We start from the raw sequence: 20,568 nt of genomic DNA on the forward strand, positions 1-20,568 counted from the left end.
TGAGAAAGTAGAGAATTAATAGAATAGATAAAGTTCAACCTTCCTCCAGAAGAGGAGTTTCAACTGGCGCAACTTTTAAATAAACGGTGTAGAGGTGTACCGCCCGGTACAGACCTCCCCCCCCAAAAGTTCCTCCAGGGGTGACACATGAAATCAGTTTGAAACAAAGTCCAAGTAATGATGTTGATACGAAGATAGATAGCAGAAGCATTTACAAGATTTCTTAATTCAGTTTCAAAATGTTGTTGTTGCAGGTGAATGAAAGTCTTTATGTTTGTAGAATTTGAATTTCTGAAGATAAACTTTTAATACTTAAAGGTGAAGAAAAATTTTGCAATGTCCACCAAATATTGTTGTTGAATTCCCAAGTGTAGTTATTGCTTATGGTGACTGTCCATGTAGTTGATGTAGATTGAGTCGGATGGCCAGACCGGCCGTTGCAGCTTGCGTCCAACGGAGGCCGCTCGGACCCCTCAAGTACCCTGAGATACCGCTCGCCCGCACTATGAGGGGAGCAGAGGTGTTGAAGTACGCCGCGCCCGCGGTGAACAGATACAGGCTGCGGGCATGTAGCAGGTCGTGCGCCGCACATCAGCCTTGGCCGGGAGGAGAGCTCCGGCTCGCCGTGCACATGTCGTCCTCGCTGGAGAGGAGGGGGCCCATCCCCCTTCCCAGTCGCTGCACGGCGCTGCGCGGCTGCGGGGGCGCTGAAACATTAAAGCTAGGCGGCAGAATTGTGTTGGACAATCATCTTCTTTGAGGGTACAGGCTTGTGGAGAGGTTGAGGGGCCAGCGGCGTGTAGATATCCATGGCATTTACTATTATGAAGCCACAGTGTAAGGTGGAGCAGGAGACGGGAGCGTGGTAATGGCCGTGGCAAGAACAGGATGGCAGTTTAACGGGTCGGGGCAGGTTTTACACAAGGCTTACATCTAAAACCAAAATATTACAGAAGGGGCAGAATGCCTTAAAAGTGAAACTCAAAAAAAAAATATAACCTTCATATCCTTTCAAAATAATATGAAGCAAGTTAACACAGAAATTACACCGGTTTCACCTGGGACAGGTGAACTCTAAATATCCTCTCGGTGGCTGGATTACTTAGCAATAAGGTAACCGGCGTAAGAAAATCGAGAATGATACAAGGCCCATGAAATCTGGGGGCAAGCTTGCCCGCGGGAACAAAATTTTTGACCATAACCTGGTCACCTACCTTCAAAGTGGTGGGTCTCCGTCCACGATCATACCTTTCCCTAACCTTTTCATGAGATACTTTAAGATTAGCTTTAGCCTTCTTCCAAAGATCTTTAATGTTGTCCGGATCTATTGTCTCGGGCAGAATGTCATTCAGAGACCAGAGGTTAGAGAGCGGCGTGTTGGGAACGAACTTAAACATCAAAGAAGCTGGAGTAAATTTGTGTGATTCATGAACCGCCGAATTCAAAGCAAAAGCTAACCAATGCAGGGACGTGTCCCACCTAGAATGATCTTCATGATGATAGGCAATAAGTGCGGACCTGAGATTACGGTTAACCCGTTCAGCCAGAGATGGTTGAGGGTAATAAGCAGATGTAGTTACATGAGAGATGGACAAGTCAAAACAGAATTTACGAAACAGATTTGATGTAAAAGCTTTAGCATTATCAGATACAATGTATTGGCACGGACCAAAAGAAGCAAAAATAGAATTTAGGCAAGTAATGGTGGACTGAGCGGTAGCCAGCTTAGTCGGAAATAACCAAGAAAATCTAGTAAAGCCATCTACGCACACAAAGATGAACTTGTTAGCATTACCCTTTGACTGGGGGAAGGGTCCTACATAATCGATATACAGGCGTTCCATGGGGCGCGACGCTTGATGCGAAGACAAAAGGCCTACCTTGGTGGACATGGTGGGTTTACTAAGCAAACAAGATTTACAAGCTTTTACAAGTTCACGGATTTCACCGTCCATACCTTTCCAAATGAACATTTCACGAATTTTTTCACGGGTTTTAAAGATTCCAAGATGCCCTCCTAATGGGGTCTCATGATAATACTTGAAGATCATAGGCACAAGAACCGCTGGCACGACAACCTTCATCATCTTATCATGCCTCGATGGGCAACATAAAACACCATTCCTCAGAACATAAGGGACGACATGTTCCCCAGAAGAAAGGGTTTCCATTATCGGACCCAGCGTCGGATCTTCACGTTGGTATTTCTCGATATCCCTAAAGAGCATGGGAGCATCTGTTAGGATGGCATTAACCTCAGATAGTATGGACTCGGAAGGTGATGAACTGTCGACAGGTTCATGGGTCTCGACGTCGTTAGAAAACATACGGCTGAGTCCATCAGCAACAACATTTTCAGTACCTCTGATATGTCGTACATCGAATTGGAAGGCAGAAATACGGATGGCCCAACGGGCTATACGACCAGTACGACGCGGCCTACCTAAGACCCAGCTTAAGGCTTGATTATCTGTCTCCAAGTCGAATTTGACATGTTCCAGATAGAGACGGAACTTTTCTAAGGCAAATAAAACTGCCAAACCTTCAAGCTCATATATGGAGTACTTTGCTTCTTGAGCCGAGAGAGTCCTAGATGCATAGGCGATGGGGCGCCTCCCTAGTTCAGTCTCTTGAAGAAGGACTGCAGCTACCGCCGACGACGACGCGTCGGTTTGGACGATGAATTTCTTCGAGAAATCAGGCATAGCAAGTACAGGGGCATTACAGAGAGCTAATTTAAGGTCTTCAAAAGCGGCTTGTTGAGACGGTCCCCACTCGAATTTGATGCCTTTCCTACGGAGAAGGTTTAAGGGCGCCGCTCTATTAGCAAAATTAGGAATGAACTTCCTGAAGAAATTCACCATGCCAATGAACCTGGCGATACATTTAATGTCCTTGGGAGGTTTAAAATCACGGATGGTCTGTGTTCTAGAATGATCGACTGCTACGCCATCAGGTGACACAATATGCCCTAGGAATGACATAGAGGGCTTAGCAAAGGCAACCTTGGACAACTTAACAGTTAACCCAGCCTTACGAAGGCGATTGAGAACTTCTCGCAGATGATCTAGATGTTCTTCAAAGGTTTCGGAAAATACGACGACATCATCCAAGTAGTGATATAAGTACTCAAATTTGATGTCGGAAAAGACCCTATCTAGTAGCCTAGTGAGCACAGCTGCCCCCGTGGGGAGCCCGAAAGGCACGCGGTTGTATTCATATAAATTCCAGTCCGTGGCAAACGCTGTAAGATGTTTAGACTCTTCGGCAAGGGGAATTTGGTTGTAGGCCTGATTCAAATCCAAGATCGTGAAGAACTTGGCCTTACGAAACCATGAAAAACAAGAATGAAGGTCGGGAAGGGGCACAGATTGCAACACCACCTTCCGATTGAGAGCCCTGTAATCAATGACAGGCCTGAAGCCTCCTTGGGGTTTCGGGACTAGAAAAATAGGCGAAGAATACGCTGACTTAGAGGGTCTAATAATACCATCCTTCAACATCTGATCGATGATTTCTTTCAGAGCCTTCATTTTAGGTGGAGATAGCCTATACGGTGGAAAACGGACAGGAATCGAATCCGTGACCTCAATTTTGTATTCAATAAGGTCAGTAACACCAAGAGTATCAGAGAACACCTCGGGAAACGACTGACACAATTTGCGAATACTATCAGCCTGCTCCTCAGGTAGATGTCTAAGGTCTAACAACATCTCATCCTGGGTAGGCGAAATAGATGAACATGATACAGAATTACACTTTAACAAGGGAATTCTACAATTGGACGCAAATTTGAATGTGCACGACCTACTCTGGAGATCGAGCACAAGACCAGTGTGAGAAATGAAGTCCGCTCCCAATATGATGGGGCAAGACAAACGCTTGGCCTCAAACAATTTGATCTTCCATGTAAATTTAAAAACCCGAATTTTGACATGTAAGGAACCTAGAATTTCTAATGGAGATGAATTAGCCGAAACATATTTAACAGGAGATGAGTCATAGTCAGGGAGTTTACAAACAGATTTCAATTTAGAATACCAATCAGCCGAAATAATGGAACAAACACTGCCTGAATCTAAGAGAGCTGTTATAGGCTCGTTATTTAACTCAATCTTAAGAAAAGGAACAGGTGCGGGGGTATCCGCCGCAATCCTAAGACACTCTTTAGGGCATTCAAAAGATGAATTTGAAGGCTGGTCGTTCTCTGCATTTACAACCTGTTTACTAGGGGCTAAGTCTCGGGAAGATGGATTAGTCGGCTCAGCCGACGCCACTAGTCACTTTTTATTATTGGCATAGCTGGAATTTGCACCAGAAGTTGAGCAGGAGGGGGTGCTATTTGAGTTTGGGCAATTCTTGGCGATATGTGAGAAGGCCCCACACTTAAAACAGCCTTGTGATGACCCTGCTCCATTCCTTGTCCCACTTGACTTGATCAGAGGACACTTATTCCGCAGATGGTCAGGCGACCCGCAAGCATAACATTTACGGGGATTGACTGGTCGGCGAGGTGGAGGCCGAGTGTTACTAAAGGAAGGCGGGGGTTCTTTCGCGACACGCAAAGAATCGGCGTATCTAACTCCTTCCGCTGAGACGGCCAATGCTTCAAGTTCAGAGAAGGTTTGCGGACACGCCGCGAAACACAAATATGACCTGTAGGATGGCGAAATACCTTCTACAATAGCCTGCACAATCTGATCTTCAGGAAAGTGCAGAGCAAACACCCTAGTGTAGAATTTGATATCTTGAATGAAATCAGCCAAGTTTTCATCCAAGCGCTGTACACGGTAATAGTACTTCTGAATCAGGGAGGACCTGGCCCTAGCCGGGATGAAGTTAGCTAGCAAATGGGCATGGAAATCCTCAATAGATGATTGCTCGGCAATGGCTCTTACGATTTTATCAGAGAGAATACCAATAGCATACGGATAGATAATTTGCAAAATTTGACATGGCGAAAGAGAAAAAACAAGAGCATGATCCTGAAATTCCACTAGAAATCTTAGAAATGAAATTACATCACTGGTGGTGTTGACGGAAAACTTAGAGATACCTCTAAGCAACATTGCCAATGGATGAGGCAAGCTACTGAACCCAGGTGACATAGTCGTTAAAGGTTTCAATGGCAAAGAAGTTAATTCAGAGCGGATGTTACCCAATGACGCACGGCGTTCAGATTCGTTGTTCGATGGGGCAGAGATAGTTTGAGCAGCAACGGTTATCCTATTGACTTCTCCCTGAGGAGGCTCTTCCTCGTTACCTACATTCACCGTGGCGGGTTGATCAGTTTTGGGAGGAACTTCGCCGGTTAGCAATTGAGTGACCTTATTAGACAATTCAGAAATAGTTTCAAGGAGCGTATTAGCGTCCTTCCTCTGAACGTCATTCACCTTTAGAGACAACAGATCATTAACTCTATTTGCAAAGTGATACAGCCTGCCTTGCACACGCTTAATTTGATTAGGAGACGGATCGTTTTCATCAAAAAAGCTGACTACAGATGCTAGCCCAGTAATATTCTCGACGATCGTGGAAAGAGAGTCATCAATTTCTTTCTCTCCCAAATTGGGGATGGAAATGGGCAAATCAAGGGACTCTCTAAGCTTGTTGGTGTCGATTGCAACCGTGCCTCCAGATTGCACATTTCTGATAGTTAACTCGTATATCAACTCCTCTTTGCGCAAGTAGTTAAGGAGGAGAACATCGCGAGGGCCGGGCATGATGACAGAACAATTTTGAAAAACTCAAAAAATTCCAGCAACTGAGAAAATTGTTAGAGTTCGAATCAAAGCAATGTTTAGCCGTCAAAAGGGGCTAAATTGAGACCCATTCAACCACGCTCTGCTACCACTTGTTACGGAGATATCCGTGGTAGGTAGAGGTGAAAGAAGGTGCGGGTGTGAATGGGTTTCAAGCTACGAAATTAACGTGCAATGTAAAATTAATTTAAAATTTAACTAGGTTATATTTTCTTTTCAAAAACAAGAGATAACAATCATAACAGGTACAGAGTAGCAAAAAAGTAGGTACAATATTACTGGATTCGGGCTCAGTGCCCTTACTTCATAACTCTTGGGCAATCAGCCCCGCCTTACTCCAAAAAAAAAATTAGCCAAGGGGCAGAAAACCCCATTCATGCCCAGGAGCACTGGCTCCAAACATTACACATAAAGCCTGCACGAGGCATACAGAAACAAATTTCAAAGAGCGATCCGCTCTCAAAATTGTAAGCCTATCACAAGGCCACACCAAACTCTACCTTCAAGCTGTCCTCTAAGGACGTATTCACAGGGGTAAAATACCCAACCTACGGAGGTCTATTACATGAAAAGAAGGTTGATTACATGACCTCTAAAATAACAATTTGAGAGGAGGCGATCTTGCACTCCTAATACACTTTGTTTTTAAAACCTAATCTGGCTCTGGGCCGCTAACGCAAGGGCTAATCCCATACTACAGAGGTGACTTAGAGAAGAACACTTTACATTACATAAACGAAGAATAGTTTGAGAAAATAAGTTCACCTCAAAACAAATGTGAGTGGGAGCTCGAGAGGGTTAGCACTCTCTATCCCAATATGTAGCTTTACAAGAAAAAGATGAAAAGAGTAATTACATTTTAGGAAAAGGTTACATGATGGAAATGCTTCGAACCCGCCGCGAGTGTTAAACTGCCGACCTAGCAAGAAAAGAAGTTATTAATAGGCCATTACCTGGTGTTGAACGGCTGAAGAAGAAAGAGGCGCTTCCCGCCTCCTGCTATGTACTTAATACACTGAAAGATGGAACAGAAGTGGCCCGGAGACCCCAAAATCAGCAGTTTATATACTCTCGCGGAAGTTTCTAGGCGTTAGGGGAATGAAAACACCCGCCCACAATGTTTTTATTGGATAGGACCCCGCAACAGATACAAGTTGGGGGAAGATACACCAGATTGGTCAGAAATTACTAAAAGAAATTCGGGATTGGATAAATCTAAAACAAGGGGAAAAAGAGGGGTATACAGCCAACTTAAACAATAACAGAAAGAAATTTAACAAGAAACAAACTTTTGAAATAAAAATTTCTCCAACAAAATAGTTCTTTGACTCCGCACTAGGGTGCGCTATTGTTGATCTTCAGTAGTGTCCTCTAGAAGAGAAAGTTCACACTTCTTACTTCAAGCGAAACAAAAACACAACAAAAGTGACACAGTTCAAAAACTCAAAATTTTCCACGTGGTGACATCTTCTGAGAAAGTAGAGAATTAATAGAATAGATAAAGTTCAACCTTCCTCCAGAAGAGGAGTTTCAACTGGCGCAACTTTTAAATAAACGGTGTAGAGGTGTACCGCCCGGTACAATTATTATTATTATTATTATTATTATTACCATTATTATTATTATTATTATTATTATTATTATTATTGCTATTTATTGATCCACATGTTATATGAACGCTACTATTCTGGTAATGTGTACACTTACACTAATATCAAAAAATTTGATAAACAAATCGGGTAATTATTATTTGATATAAAAATTAAATAATTAATTATAAATATTGTTTTGAAGTTAATAAATGAAGTGTTCATGTGTGTTATTAAGAAAATTTTTTGTTTGTGCGGTCTCATACTGTAATGACATGCTATTAACAAAATTTATTTCACATTTTAATAAAGTTATCTTCACTTTTTTTGATTTTATCAATAACATTTTTTATACACACTTAAATTGAAATCAGTCTGTGTTATAATTAATATAGTGAGTAATTTTTTACTTAAGCACTGTCCCTATGCATCCCTATTTGACGATGGGGGACTGATCTGAGAAGAGGATCTCATAGACCTTCGGTAAGTATTTTTTTTTATTTTTTTTTTTTTTTTATTTTTTTTTTTTTTTTTAGGGCAGCCGAGGCAAGATTTGACATCCAGTCAATACCGAAGGAGCTCTGCAAGGGTGCAGTATCATACTGGGAAAAAGCTGGAAATTCCTTTCACGGCTCCCGACATTGGTGTAAAACTTTTGAAATTGGCGTACTATAACAATAGTTCTTAACAAGTCATTCTACGGCCGCTGATATAGTTTCTGAAATTTCTGGAATATAATGGGCAAACACGGAGAGTTGCTCTCACGGCTGCCGACGGTGGTGTAAATCGTTTGATATTGGTGTTCTATAAGAATAGTTCCATTAACAAGTCGTTTTCGTCTGTTGTTATAGTATCTGAATATTCTATAATTTCTTTGCTCCTCTGGTCCATATTCCATGGCACTGGATATATCGCGACACACTTCAAGCTGTAAAAAGGACATTTTCCACAAACAAACACATTTACACTTGTGCTTAGCACTGCACATCAACGAATGCAACAAAGTTGCTTTAGTTGACAACATGAATGCATTCTGTAAATTGCAAATCAAGCAGTTTTTTGCGTTGTGTAATGGTTATGACATCCGTGTAACCCGTGGAAGGTCCGCGGTTATATGCTGGGCGGAAGCAACTAACTTCATATTGGAATGTCACATTTTAAATTATATATTCTGCAACACAGATAGGTCTTATGGTGGCAATGGAAGATTAAAAGGCTAGGAGTGTGAATAAATCAGGCGGTAAAGTAGTAAGAATAATAATAATAATAATGTTATTTGTTTTACGTCCCACTAACTACACTTTTACGGTTTTCGGAGACGCCGAGGTGCCGGAATTTAGTCCCGCAGGAGTTCTTTTACGTGCCAGTAAATCTACCGACACGAGGCTGACGTATTTGAGCACCTTCAAATACCAACGGACTGAGCCAGGATCGAGCCTGCCAAGTTGGGGTCAGAAGGCCAGCGCCTCAACCGTCTGAGCCACTCAGCCCGGCAGGTAAAGTAATAATCCACCCGAAATTTTCATCAGGGTTCCGTCTTTGTCTAGATCTTAGTAGCTCCCATTTTTCGAATTCCAGGCCGCCGGAAATTTCGCGCATTAATTTAATGTGGAATACATACGTTCCACAGACAAGAAAGTTTGCACGTTTATTAACGCTGCACATCAATAAATGCTACAAAGTGGCTTTAATTTGCAGATTGAATATATTCTGTAAATACCAAGACATGCGGTTTTATCCGAGGTGTAGTGGTTATCACATCCGCCTCTCACGCGGAAGGTCCCCGGTTCGATACCGGGCGGAAAAAGCTTATTTACATAGGAAAACCGCTGTCTGATTTTTGTGCATCACTGATAGGTGACAATGGGAGAAAAATGCTAGGAGTGTGAAGAAGGCGAGCGTGGTGTAGCATTCACGTGGTATCATACTGGGGAAAAGCGGGAAATTACTATCACGGCTCCCGACATTGGAGTAAAACGTTTGAAATTGGCGTCCTATAACAATAGTTCTTAACAAGTTGTTCTACGGCCGCTGTTACAGTTTCTGAAATTTCTGGAATTTAATTCCTGCCCACTATCCTAAAGCCTGTAGTTTTGTGATGGGGAGCGCCCACGATAAATAAACGGTGGTTGGTACGCGTGGATGTTGACAATGTGGAAGGTCTACCTTTGGTTGTATTGCTGTTTTGGCTTATGTCATGTACAGTACATATGAAAATGTAGGCATCACTGGTATATGTCTTTAAATGACTGTAAAGTTGAGGATTTTCCATAAAGCTACTTCTGTCTAGAATATTTATCCATTTATACAAGTGAAAAGTTATTTGTTGCCTGAGGGAAACAGTATGCAGTAGAGGGTTAAGAAGTTGTTTTTCGACTGTCGTTATATGTGTTTAATCTAGGTCTTACTAGCTCCTCTGGTACAAATTCCAGGCCACCGGATATTTCGCGCTTTAATTTAGTGTGGAACACAGACGTTCCACAGACATAAACTTTACACCTTTGCTTAACTCTGCACATCAAGGAATGCTACAGACTGGCTTTAGTTTGCAGCTTGAATGTGTTCTGTAAATGCCCCAACGTGCGGTTGTTTCCGTGGTGTAGTGGTTATCGCATCTGCTTTACACGGGGAGGGAACCCGGTACGACCGAGGGCGGAAGCAGCTCAGTTTACAGGAAAGCCACCGGTTTTTTTGTGCGACACTAATATGTGACAATGGTAGAAAAAGGTTATGTGTGTGAAAAAGGCGAGCGGGGCCCATCGTTCACGTGCTATGATAATGGGAATCCACGATATTCTTTCACTTCGGCCGACGGCGGTATAAAACGTATGAAATTGGCATTCTATAACAATAGTTCCTTCGACCAGTTGTTCTACGGCTTCTGTTAGAGTATCTGAAGGTTATAGAATATAATTGCTCCTGTGGTCCATATTACAGGGCACTGGAAGTTTCGTGTCTTACTTTAATTTGTAACAAATACATGTGCTTAACACTGCACATCACCGATTGCAACAAAGTAGCTTTTGTTTAAATCTTGAATATATCCTGTAAATGAAACTACACGCGGCCGTTTCCGTGGTGTAGTGGTTATCACATCCGCCTAAGACGCGGATGGTCCCTGGTTCAATCCCGGGCCGAAACAGGTATTTTCATTGGAAAACACTGTTTAATTTTTGTGCAACACTGTAGGCGTTAATGGGAGAAAGAAGCTAGGAGTGTGAAGAAGGCGAGCGAGGCCCAGCATTCACCTGGTATGATAATGGGCAAACACGGAGAGTTGCTCTCTCGGCTGCCGACGGTGGTGTAAATCGTTTGAATTTGGTGTTCTATAAGAATAGTTCCTTCGACAAGTTGTTCTGCGGCTTCTGTTAGAGTATCTGAAGGTTCTACAATATAATTGCTCCTGTGGTCCATATTCCAGGGCACTGGAAGTTTCGTGCACTACTTTAATTTCTAACAAATATATGTGCTTAACACTGCACGTTACCGAATGCTACAAAGTAGCTTTTGTTTAAAACTTGAATATATCCTGTAAATGGGACTACACGCGGTCGTTTCCGTGGTGTAGTGGTTATAACATCCGCCTAACATGCGGAAGGTCCCCGGTTCAATCCCTGGCGGGAAAGGCTATTTTCATTGGAAAAACACTCTTTGCTTTTTGTGCAACACTGTAGGCGTCAATGGGAGAATGAAGCTAGGAGTGTGAAGAAGGCGAGCGAGGCCCAGCATTCACCTGGTATGATAATGGGCAAACAATGAGAGTTGCTCTCACGGCTGCCGACGGTGGTGTAAATCGTTTGATATTGGTGTTCTATAAGAATAGTTCCATTAACAAGTCGTTTTCGTCTGCTGTTATAGTATCTGAAAGTTCTATAATTTATTTGCTCCTCTGGCCCATATTCTAGGCACTGGATGTGTCGCGCCCTACTTCAAGCTGTAAAAAAGACATTTTCCACAGACAAACACGTTTACACTTGTTCTTAACACTGCACATCAGTGAATGCTACAAAGTTGCTTTAGTTGACAACATGAATGCATTCTGTAAATCGGAAATCAAGCATTTTTTCCGTGGTGTAATGGTTGTCGCATCCGCCTAACACGTGGAAGGTCCGCGGTTCGGTCCCGGGCGGAATCAAATAATTTTATAATTGAAAGTCACATTTTGAAAGATATATTCTGCAACACAGATAGGTCCTATGGCGGCAATGGAAGATTAAAAGGCTAGGAGTGTGAATAAAGCATGCGAGAAAGTAGTAATCCATGCGAAATTTTCATCATGGTTCCGACTTTGGTGATCAAATACTTAAAATTAAGAAATACTTCCTACTCCGACTAATTAATTTACACGTGTGCTTAGTTGGTATTCTATAAAAATAGCCTCTTTAACCAATTTTTCTACGACTACTGTTACATGTGATGACTCTAGATCTTGCTAGCTCCCCTGGTTCAAATTCCAGCCCACCGGAAATTTCGCGCATGAATTTAATGTGGAATACATACGTTCCCCAGACGAAGAAGGAAAGTATGGAGAACGAAGAGTACTGGGTAAATAAATGCAAAAACAAGTTACGAAGGATAGGATTAGAAGAAAGGTGGGAAATATGGGGAGAGAGGAAAGATTGGGTATTGAGAATGGTAGAAAAGAGCGTGGCTGATATAGAAAGACAGAATTTAATAATGGAATATAGGGAAAGAGACTCATTATCAGTATTAAACAAATTAGTAGAAATTACGAACCCAAGAACCGAATTTCAGGGTAGAAGTGGTAAAAGAGGATTATACTGGTGGGTTATGGGTATTCAAAAAAAATCGGATGGATAGGACGAGAAAATATGGTTAGATGTATCTTATGTGGGGAGGGATGGTCGCATATGCATGTATTTTCTAAATGTAGTGAATCAGAAGAGCTAAAAATGAAAGTGTTGAATAAGAAGGAGATAGAAAAATTAGAAAAGTGTCATAAGATGACGGCATGGGTATGCAGAGAATGGGAAAAAGGAACAAATATATCAAAATATTTAAATTTGTTTAGAGCTAGGTTTGTAAAAAAATTAAGTAAACAATAGGAAGGTGTTATGTTCCAGATAATGAGTGCCAAAGAAGAGGATTGTACTATAGTGTTGGAAATATGAAGAATGTACAAATTGTGAATGATATTTAGGCTTGAAAATAAGAAAGAAGTGTGCTAACTAAAATGGGTATGTATAGAAATGTGTAATAGTGAGTGTTTTTTTAGACTAAGTGATGCAAATATGAGGGAAGAACTATGATGAGTAAGAGAACTATTGATATGTGGCCAAGTTCGGTGCAAAAAATGTGAAATAGATTAACATTAGATCATAGTGGATAGAAAAAATTAAGCAGGGTAAACAGGTGTATTGAAATTGGCAATTTAAATAAATGTATAATTAATTAGTGGGTTAAAAATCTAAGAGATATAAATAAGATGAAAGATCGGCGAGGAATAAGTAAACTGTAAAACTTTGACAGCCCAGTGTTGTTAAATGGTGTATAAAAAAAAACTCTAAGACATAGTGTTGACAATATAGTGGATAAGTTATTATAAGGTAAATGATTAGGTGTAAGTGAAGAAGAGAGTCTGAAAGATGTGAAAAAGAGAGGGAGGGGGGAATATAAGGGGAAAGATGGGGTGTGAAAGACCCATCCCAAGGTGTGATAAACAAACATGTCCGCACATAGAGAAAATGGAGGTTCAAGATGAGAGTAGGCAATGTGTAACAAGACGACTCAGATTCGTAGGCGGGACAATAGATAAGAGCTTGACGAATCGCTGGATGGTCTGGTTTCCGCCTCGGCGATTCGCCACGCAAAGAATGGGAGGGAAACACATTGTCATAGAGGTTTAGGTGGGGATGGCATCTAATCCACGAGTGTGGCTGAGAGCGGTATCATGGCGGGAACGGGTTCCCTCATTACCAGGGGATACCGCGATCAGTCAGGTGTCTCTTTTTTCTTGTGTTAGTTAGTTGTAGGGAGCAGAATTTTTATTTTTAGTGAAGGGTGGTGCAGCTTATGGTCCGGCTATCCGCCTCTGCAGCACCACGAAATTAGTTTAAGTATGGAATAAGTTGTTTTATAGAGTTAAGTAGTTTTAACAGAAATATAGTAGATTTTGTTAGTTTAGGGTAGGGTGGCGCAGCCCATGGTATGGGGATCCGCCTGGGCTACGCCACCAAATTAGTTAGGTTATGTAGTTTTAAGAGACATAGATTAGATATTGTTTGCTTACAGTTTTGTTTGTTTCTGTGTGTTTTGTTGTCTTGGTGGATACTAAGGTGGGCAATAAAGAGATGTTCATAATTCTGATTTCGAAACAACAAAAAGATATGGAACAGTGTTTTCAAGATATAGAAAACCTCACCCAGGAAAATCATGTTCTGAAGGATAAAATAAATTCCTTAGAAATCCGTGTGGGGGAAGCTGAACAGTATACGAGAAGGAATACCATCGAAATACATGGGATTCCGGATATACCGAATGAATTCCGTCTAGACATGGTAAAGAAAGTCGGGCGTGCGTTGGGCATAGAACTTAAAGAAGAAATGGTGGATGCTTGCCATCGACTCCCTAAGGCACCAAACCAGAAACACTGCGGGATCATAGTGAAATTTGTAAGAAGAACGGACAAGGACCACTTCATGGAGCTGAGGCGAGTGAAGCAAAATCTCTCCAACAAACAGTTAGGATTTCCTGGTGAGAACATCATATATGTAAACGAGAGTCTGTCTCCTCAGAAGAAGAAGTTGCTCTTCCAGGCCCGTGCAGTCCGGAGGGAGAAGAATTACGCTCACATTTGGGTAAGGAATGGCATAATTAAAATACGCAAGACCCAAGGGTCTGGAGCCATTGTTATAAATAACCAGGATGACCTATCTAAATTGTAATTGTGATGGAGAAGAGTAGGCTTTCCATTTATTACCAGAATGTACGTGGTCTTAAGACTAAACTATGTAAATATTCTTAGTAATAATTTCGATGTTATAATGCTCACTGAATCCTGGCTAGATGCTAGTGTCTATGATAGCGAGGTCTGTTTAATAAGTACAAAGTATACCGTGCTGACAGAGTAAGGGGCTCAACGGGGCGGGGAGATGGGGGTAATCATTGCACTTAGTAGCGGATTACCTGTTCTCAAGGTTGAGCAAACAACTGAACACTTCGAGGGGATATTTCTGAAAGTGAATATTCGGAGAAAGGTCTGGTATCTAACTAACGTGTACGTTCCTCCAAGCGCAAAACTAGAAGTTCATTGTGAGGTATTTAGGTGGATGGAATCTCACTATGAAATAATGGATAGTAATGTAATCATTACTGGGGACTTTAACATGCCAACAGTAATTAATGAAAACAGTGACTTAAATTTAACGAGACAAACCCAAGAACTAAAATACTTCCTCAGTTTACACGACTTGAATTCCTATAATTCCGTTGCCAATAGTAACGGTAAAACGTTGGATTTAGTATTCGCCAGTCAGACAATAACGAATGTCACCTGTAAAAAGAACACTGATCCGCTGCTACCTGAGGACTCCCATCACCCCGCCCTAGAAATAGGAGTACATATCACTCCAAACCGTGGATTTGAAAAAGGGAAGCTCAAAATACTTATAATTTCAAAAAAGCTAAATTTGAACACTTGTTCACAGGACTAAGAGATCTTATTTGGAAAGACCTGTACGAATGCACTGATGTAGACAAAGCAGTAGCCTGTCTTTATTCTAAAATTTACGCAGTGTTAAATGAGACTGTTCCTAAAAGCGGCTCGTGGAAAGTCAGGACATACCGAATTTGGTTCACAGAGAGCATAAAACAAAAACTGAAAGAGAAAGAATACTACCGAAAACGGAAGCACCTTTCAGAATATTACAATAGGCAATTTAAAACGTTAAGGTCCGAAACTAAGTCGGCAATTAAATCCTCATATAACGATTATTTAAAAATTGTAGAGCAGGTTATCACTGAGAACACCAAAACCTTTTGGACGTGGGTAAAGAATAAAAGAAAAAACAACAATAATCGCAATACCTATGAATACGACTCTAAAGTATTAGAGAATGATAGGAACATTGCGGAAGGATTTGCAACGTACTTTCGGTCTGTATATTCCCAAGATAGAGCTCAGTATAATATTCCAAACGTTCCATCAGGAACCACTGGCAATATCCATATTGACAGCATTACTGTAGAGGATGTTGAACTAGCGTTAAAGAAGCTCAAGCCAAAGTCTTCAGCGGGACCAGATCAGATACCGCCGTATGTTATAAAAGGTTGCAAAGATGTACTGAAATATCTTCTCCTCTTCATTTATAACTTAATTCTCAAAACATCCCATCCGTATTTCCCACAGTATGGAAACTGTCCCGAGTGTGTCCTGTGTTTAAATCTGGTAATCCAATGTTAAACTACCGACCAATATCAATTATTTCAGCTATAGGCACGGTTTTCGAATTTATTTTATGTCGTAGACTCACAGTCTATACAAGACCTTTAATATCAGAACAGCAACATGGATTTATTTGAGGACGATCTACAGTAAAAAATATCATAAATTTTACACAATCATTATCCACAGAACTCGATAGTGGTAGCCAGATAGATGCAATATTTACTGATTTCGAAAAGGCCCTTGACAAAATTGAACACGACATACTGCTAAAAAAAATTAAATATGCTTGGATTATCTTACCCATTGCAATGTCTTTTCAGCTCCTACCTAAGTGATAGAAAGCAGTATGTAACTTATCAAAGAAACTCATCCAGAGAATACCCTGTACATTCAGGAATAGTACAGGGCTCGAATCTAGGGCCGCGGATGTTCCTGGTGCTAATCAATGACTTACCTGAACGAATAAAATTCTCGGACTCTCTCTTGTACGCCGATTACTTTAAGGTATTCAAATCCATTCTCGCCATTAAAGACTGCGAACTTCTCCAGGCTGACTTAAGTAATTTAATACAATGGACGACTGAAAATCAATTATATCTAAATGTAGATAAATGTGTATCCATGTCGTTCACTCGAAATAAAACGTGTGTTTCCTTTAACTATAAACTAGGTTACGATGACCTGAAACCAGTAAATGAGGTTAAAGACCTCGGGATATTATTAGACCGAGAACTCACCTTCACCCCACATATACAGAAGGTAGTTGCTGAGTCATACAGGACTTTAGGATTTGTGATGAGGAATGCCAAACCCTTTAAACTCCTAAAAACCTGAATACACCTCTACAGCTTTCTCGTCAGGAACAAATTAGAATACGCAAGCGTTATATGGAATCCGGCAAACAAAATATATATTGCACAGATCGAAAAAATCCAAAAGAGATATTTAAAATAATTACATTTCAAAAAAACCGGTAATTATCCACACATAGCATACAAAGAACTTCTAAATTTTGAAATAGAAAGCTTGAAAATGAGGAGGCAAAAGGTTGACATGAAGTTTCTATACAAAATTGTGAATTCTATTATTGACAACCCTGACTTTTTATGCCTCTTGAGCTTCCACGTGCCCCGCTTTAATGCGAGGACAAATGTAACTTTTCATAACAAAAATGTCAGAACAACCGCTCACAAAAATTCCCCACTCTACAGGCTATGCAATGTCTACAACAGTGCAGTTCAGAAAAATAATTCTTTAGACTTCTGTGTACCTCTAGACCTGTTTTTACAACAGTTCAGCATCTCCGCGAAAACTCTCTAATTTGTAATGATGATTTGAACCACAAAATGTATTATAAACATTGTACATTAAGCCCTAGCCCATAAACGTAATTATAAGTGTTAGAACTAGAAGACAATAATAGTTTAGATATGAGATTACAATTTTTATTTTTTATTTTACTCTTTCAGGTAAAGATTAAATTAGATTATTTGTGAACTACTGTTCCTTTCTCATTATAAATATAATATTAGAATAGTTTTGGTACGAAATTGTGATTATTATCTACTTGTTTCTTGTAAGGATTAGATAAGTAACATTATTTCTTCATCATCATCATCATCTGTTTACTCTCCAGGTTCGGGTTTTCCCTCGGACTTAGCGAGGGATCCCACCTCTACCGCCTCAAGGGCAGTGTCCTGGAGCTTCAGACTCTTGGTCGGGGGATACAACTGGGGAGTATGACCAGTACCTCGCCCAGGCGGCCTCACCTGCTATGCTGAACAGCGGCCTTGTAGAGGGATGGGAACATTGGAAGGGATAGGCAAGGAAGAGGGAAGGAAGCGGCCGTGGCCTTAAGTTAGGTACCATCCCGGCATTCGCCTGGAGGAGAAGTGGGAAACCACGGAAAACCACTTCCAGGATGGCTGAGGTGGGAATCGAACCCACCTCTACTCAGTTGACCTCCCGAGGCTGAGTGGACCCCGTTCCAGCCCTCGTACCACTTTTCAAATTTTCATGGCAGAGCCGGGAATCGAACCCGGACCTCCGGGGGTGGCAGCTAATCACACTAACCACTACACCACAGAGGCGGTCAACATTATTTCTTTCTCAACGTAAATATAATATTAGAGTAGTTTAGATATTAGGTTATCATCATCATCATCATCATCATCATCATCATCATCTGTTTACCCTCCGGGGTCGCTTTTCCCTCGGGCACAGGGAGGAATCCCACCTCTACCGCTCAAGGGCAGTGTCCTGGAGCTTCAGACTCTTGGTCGGGGATACAATTGGGGAGAATGACCAGTACCTCGCCCAGGCGGCCTCACCTGCTATGCTGCACAGGGGCCTTGTGGAGGGATGAGAAGATTGGAAGGGATGGGCAAGGAAGAGGGAAGGAAGCGGCCGTGGCCTTATGTTAGGTACCATCCCGGCATTCGCCAGGAGGAGAAGTGGGAAACCACGGAAAACCACTTCGAGGATAGCTGAGGGGGGAATCGAACCCACCTCTACTCAGTTGACCTCCCGAGGCTGAGTGGACCCCGTTCCAGCCCTCATACCACTTTTCAAATTTCGTGGCAGAGCCGGGAATCAAACCCGGGCCTCCGGGGGTGGCAGCTAACCACTACACCACACAGGCGGACTTATTAGGTTATTATACTGATTGAAACATTAAAAAGAAACACATGTAAACATCTGCCACTGTAATTGGGATTAGAAATCCTGTAGTGCGCATTAAATAAAAACATACATTAGTTTACGTCCGCCTCTTTGGTGTAGTGGTTAGCGTGATTAGCTGTCACCCCCGGAGTCCCGGGATCGAATCCTGGCTCTGCTACGAAATTTGAAAAGTGGTACGAGGGCTGGGGCAGGGTCTACCCACCCTCAGGAGGTCAACTGAGTGGAGGGGGTTTAGATTCCCTCCTCAGCCATCCTGGAAGTGGTTTTCCATGGTTTCCATCTTCTCCTCCAGGTAAATGCCGGGATGGTACCTCTAGCTTAAGGCCACGGTCGCATCCTTCCCTCTTTCTTGTCTATCCCTTCCAAACTTCCCGTCCCCCACAAGGCCCCTGTTCAGCACAGCATGTGAGGCCGCCTGGGTGAGGTACTGGTCATCCTCCTCAGTTGTATCCCCTAACCCAGAGTCTGAAGCTCCAGGACAGTGCCCTTGAGGCGGTAGAGGTGGGATCCCTCGCTGAGTCCGAGGGAAAAAACCGACCCTGGAGGGTAAACAGATTACGTACGAAATATTCTGTTAGGATATAATCGCTCCTCTGGTCCATATTCCAGGGCACTGGAAGTATCGCGCCCTACTTTAATTTCTAACAAATACATGTGCTTAACACTGCACATCACCGAATGCTACGAAGTAACTTTTATTTACATCCTGAATATATTCTGTAAATGAGAGTACCCGCGGTTGTTTCCGTGGTGTATTGGTTATCACATCCGCCTAAAACGCGGAAGGTCCCCGGTTCAATCGCTGGCGGAAAACGCTATTTCCATTGGAAAAACACAGTTTGCTTTTTGTGCAACACTGTATGCGTCAATGGGAGAAGAAAGCTAGGAGTGTGAAGAAGGCGAGCGTGGCCCAGCATTTACCTGGTATGACAATGGGAAACCAGGGAAAGTTGCTTTCACGGCTGCCGACGGTGGTGTAAAACGTTTGGAATTGGCGTTCTAAAAGAATAGTTCCTTTAACAAGTCGTTTTTGGTCTGCTGTTATAGTATCTGAAAGTTCTAGAATTTAATTGCTCCTCTGGTCCGCATTCCAGGGAACTGGATGTATCACGCCCTACTTTAAGCACAGAGCTCGATAGCTGCAGTCGTTTAAGTCCGGCCAGTATCCAGTATTCGGGAGATAGTAGGTTCAAACCCCATTGTCGGCAACTCTGAAGGTGGTTTTCCGTGGTTTCCCATTTTCACACCAGGCAAATGCTGGTGCTGTACCTTAATTAAGCCCACGGTCACTTCCTTCCCACTCCTAGCACTTCCCTGTTCCATCGTCGCCATAAGACCTATCTGCGTTGGTGCGACGTAAAGCAGCTAGCCTAAAAAAAAAAAAAAGAATAGCTGTAACAAATACATTTTCCTCAGACCAACACGTTTACACTTGTGCTTAGCACGGCACATCAATGAATGCTACAAAGTTGCTTTAGTTGACAACTTGAATGCAATCTGTAAATTGGAAAAGAAGCCTTTTTTTCCGTGGTGTAATGGTTATCACATCCGCCTAACACGCGGAAGTTCCCCGGTTCGATCCCGGGCGGAAACAACTAATTTCATATTGGAAAGTCACATATTAAATTATATATTCTGCAACACAGATAGGTCTTATGGCGGCAATGGGAGATTAAAAGGCTAGGACTGTGAATAAAGCAGGCGGGAATGTAGTAATCCAATCGAATTTTTCATCAGGGATTCTGACTTTGGCGATCAAATACCTTAAGGTAAGAAATAATTCCTACTCAAACTAATTAGTTTACACTTGTAATTAGTTGGAATTCTATAAAAATAGGCCCTTTAACGAGTTGTTATACGACTGCTGTTATATGTGATGACTCTAGGTCTTACTAGCTCCCCCGGTTCAAATTCCAGGCCGCCGAAAATTTCGCGCATTAATTTATTGTGGAATACAAACGTTCCACAGACAAAAAGGTGTAAAGGTTTGCTTAACACTGTACATCAAAAAAGTACTAAAAACTGGCTTTGACTTGCAAATTGAATATATTCTGTAAATGCCAAGACATGCGGTTGTTTCCGTGTTGAATTGGTTATCACATCCCCCTCACACGCGGAAGGTCCCCTG

The 20,568-nt window shown here is 41.9% G+C and overlaps 3 non-coding genes across 3 annotated transcripts; all 3 read left to right on the forward strand.

Moving 5' to 3' along the window:
• Window positions 1–9,084: 9,084 nt before the first annotated feature.
• On the forward strand, window positions 9,085–9,158 carry TRNAE-CUC (transfer RNA glutamic acid (anticodon CUC)). The gene has a single exon. It is a non-coding gene; the product is annotated as a tRNA-Glu (tRNA).
• Window positions 9,159–10,420: 1,262 nt separating this feature from the next.
• TRNAL-AAG (transfer RNA leucine (anticodon AAG)) lies at window positions 10,421–10,493 on the forward strand. Its single transcript has one exon. It is a non-coding gene; the product is annotated as a tRNA-Leu (tRNA).
• Window positions 10,494–19,961: 9,468 nt separating this feature from the next.
• On the forward strand, window positions 19,962–20,034 carry TRNAV-AAC (transfer RNA valine (anticodon AAC)). Its single transcript has one exon. It is a non-coding gene; the product is annotated as a tRNA-Val (tRNA).
• The last annotated feature ends 534 nt before the right edge of the window (window positions 20,035–20,568 follow it).

This window comes from Anabrus simplex, chromosome 3, assembly GCF_040414725.1.
Source record: "Anabrus simplex isolate iqAnaSimp1 chromosome 3, ASM4041472v1, whole genome shotgun sequence".
Lineage (NCBI taxonomy): Eukaryota > Metazoa > Arthropoda > Insecta > Orthoptera > Tettigoniidae > Anabrus > Anabrus simplex.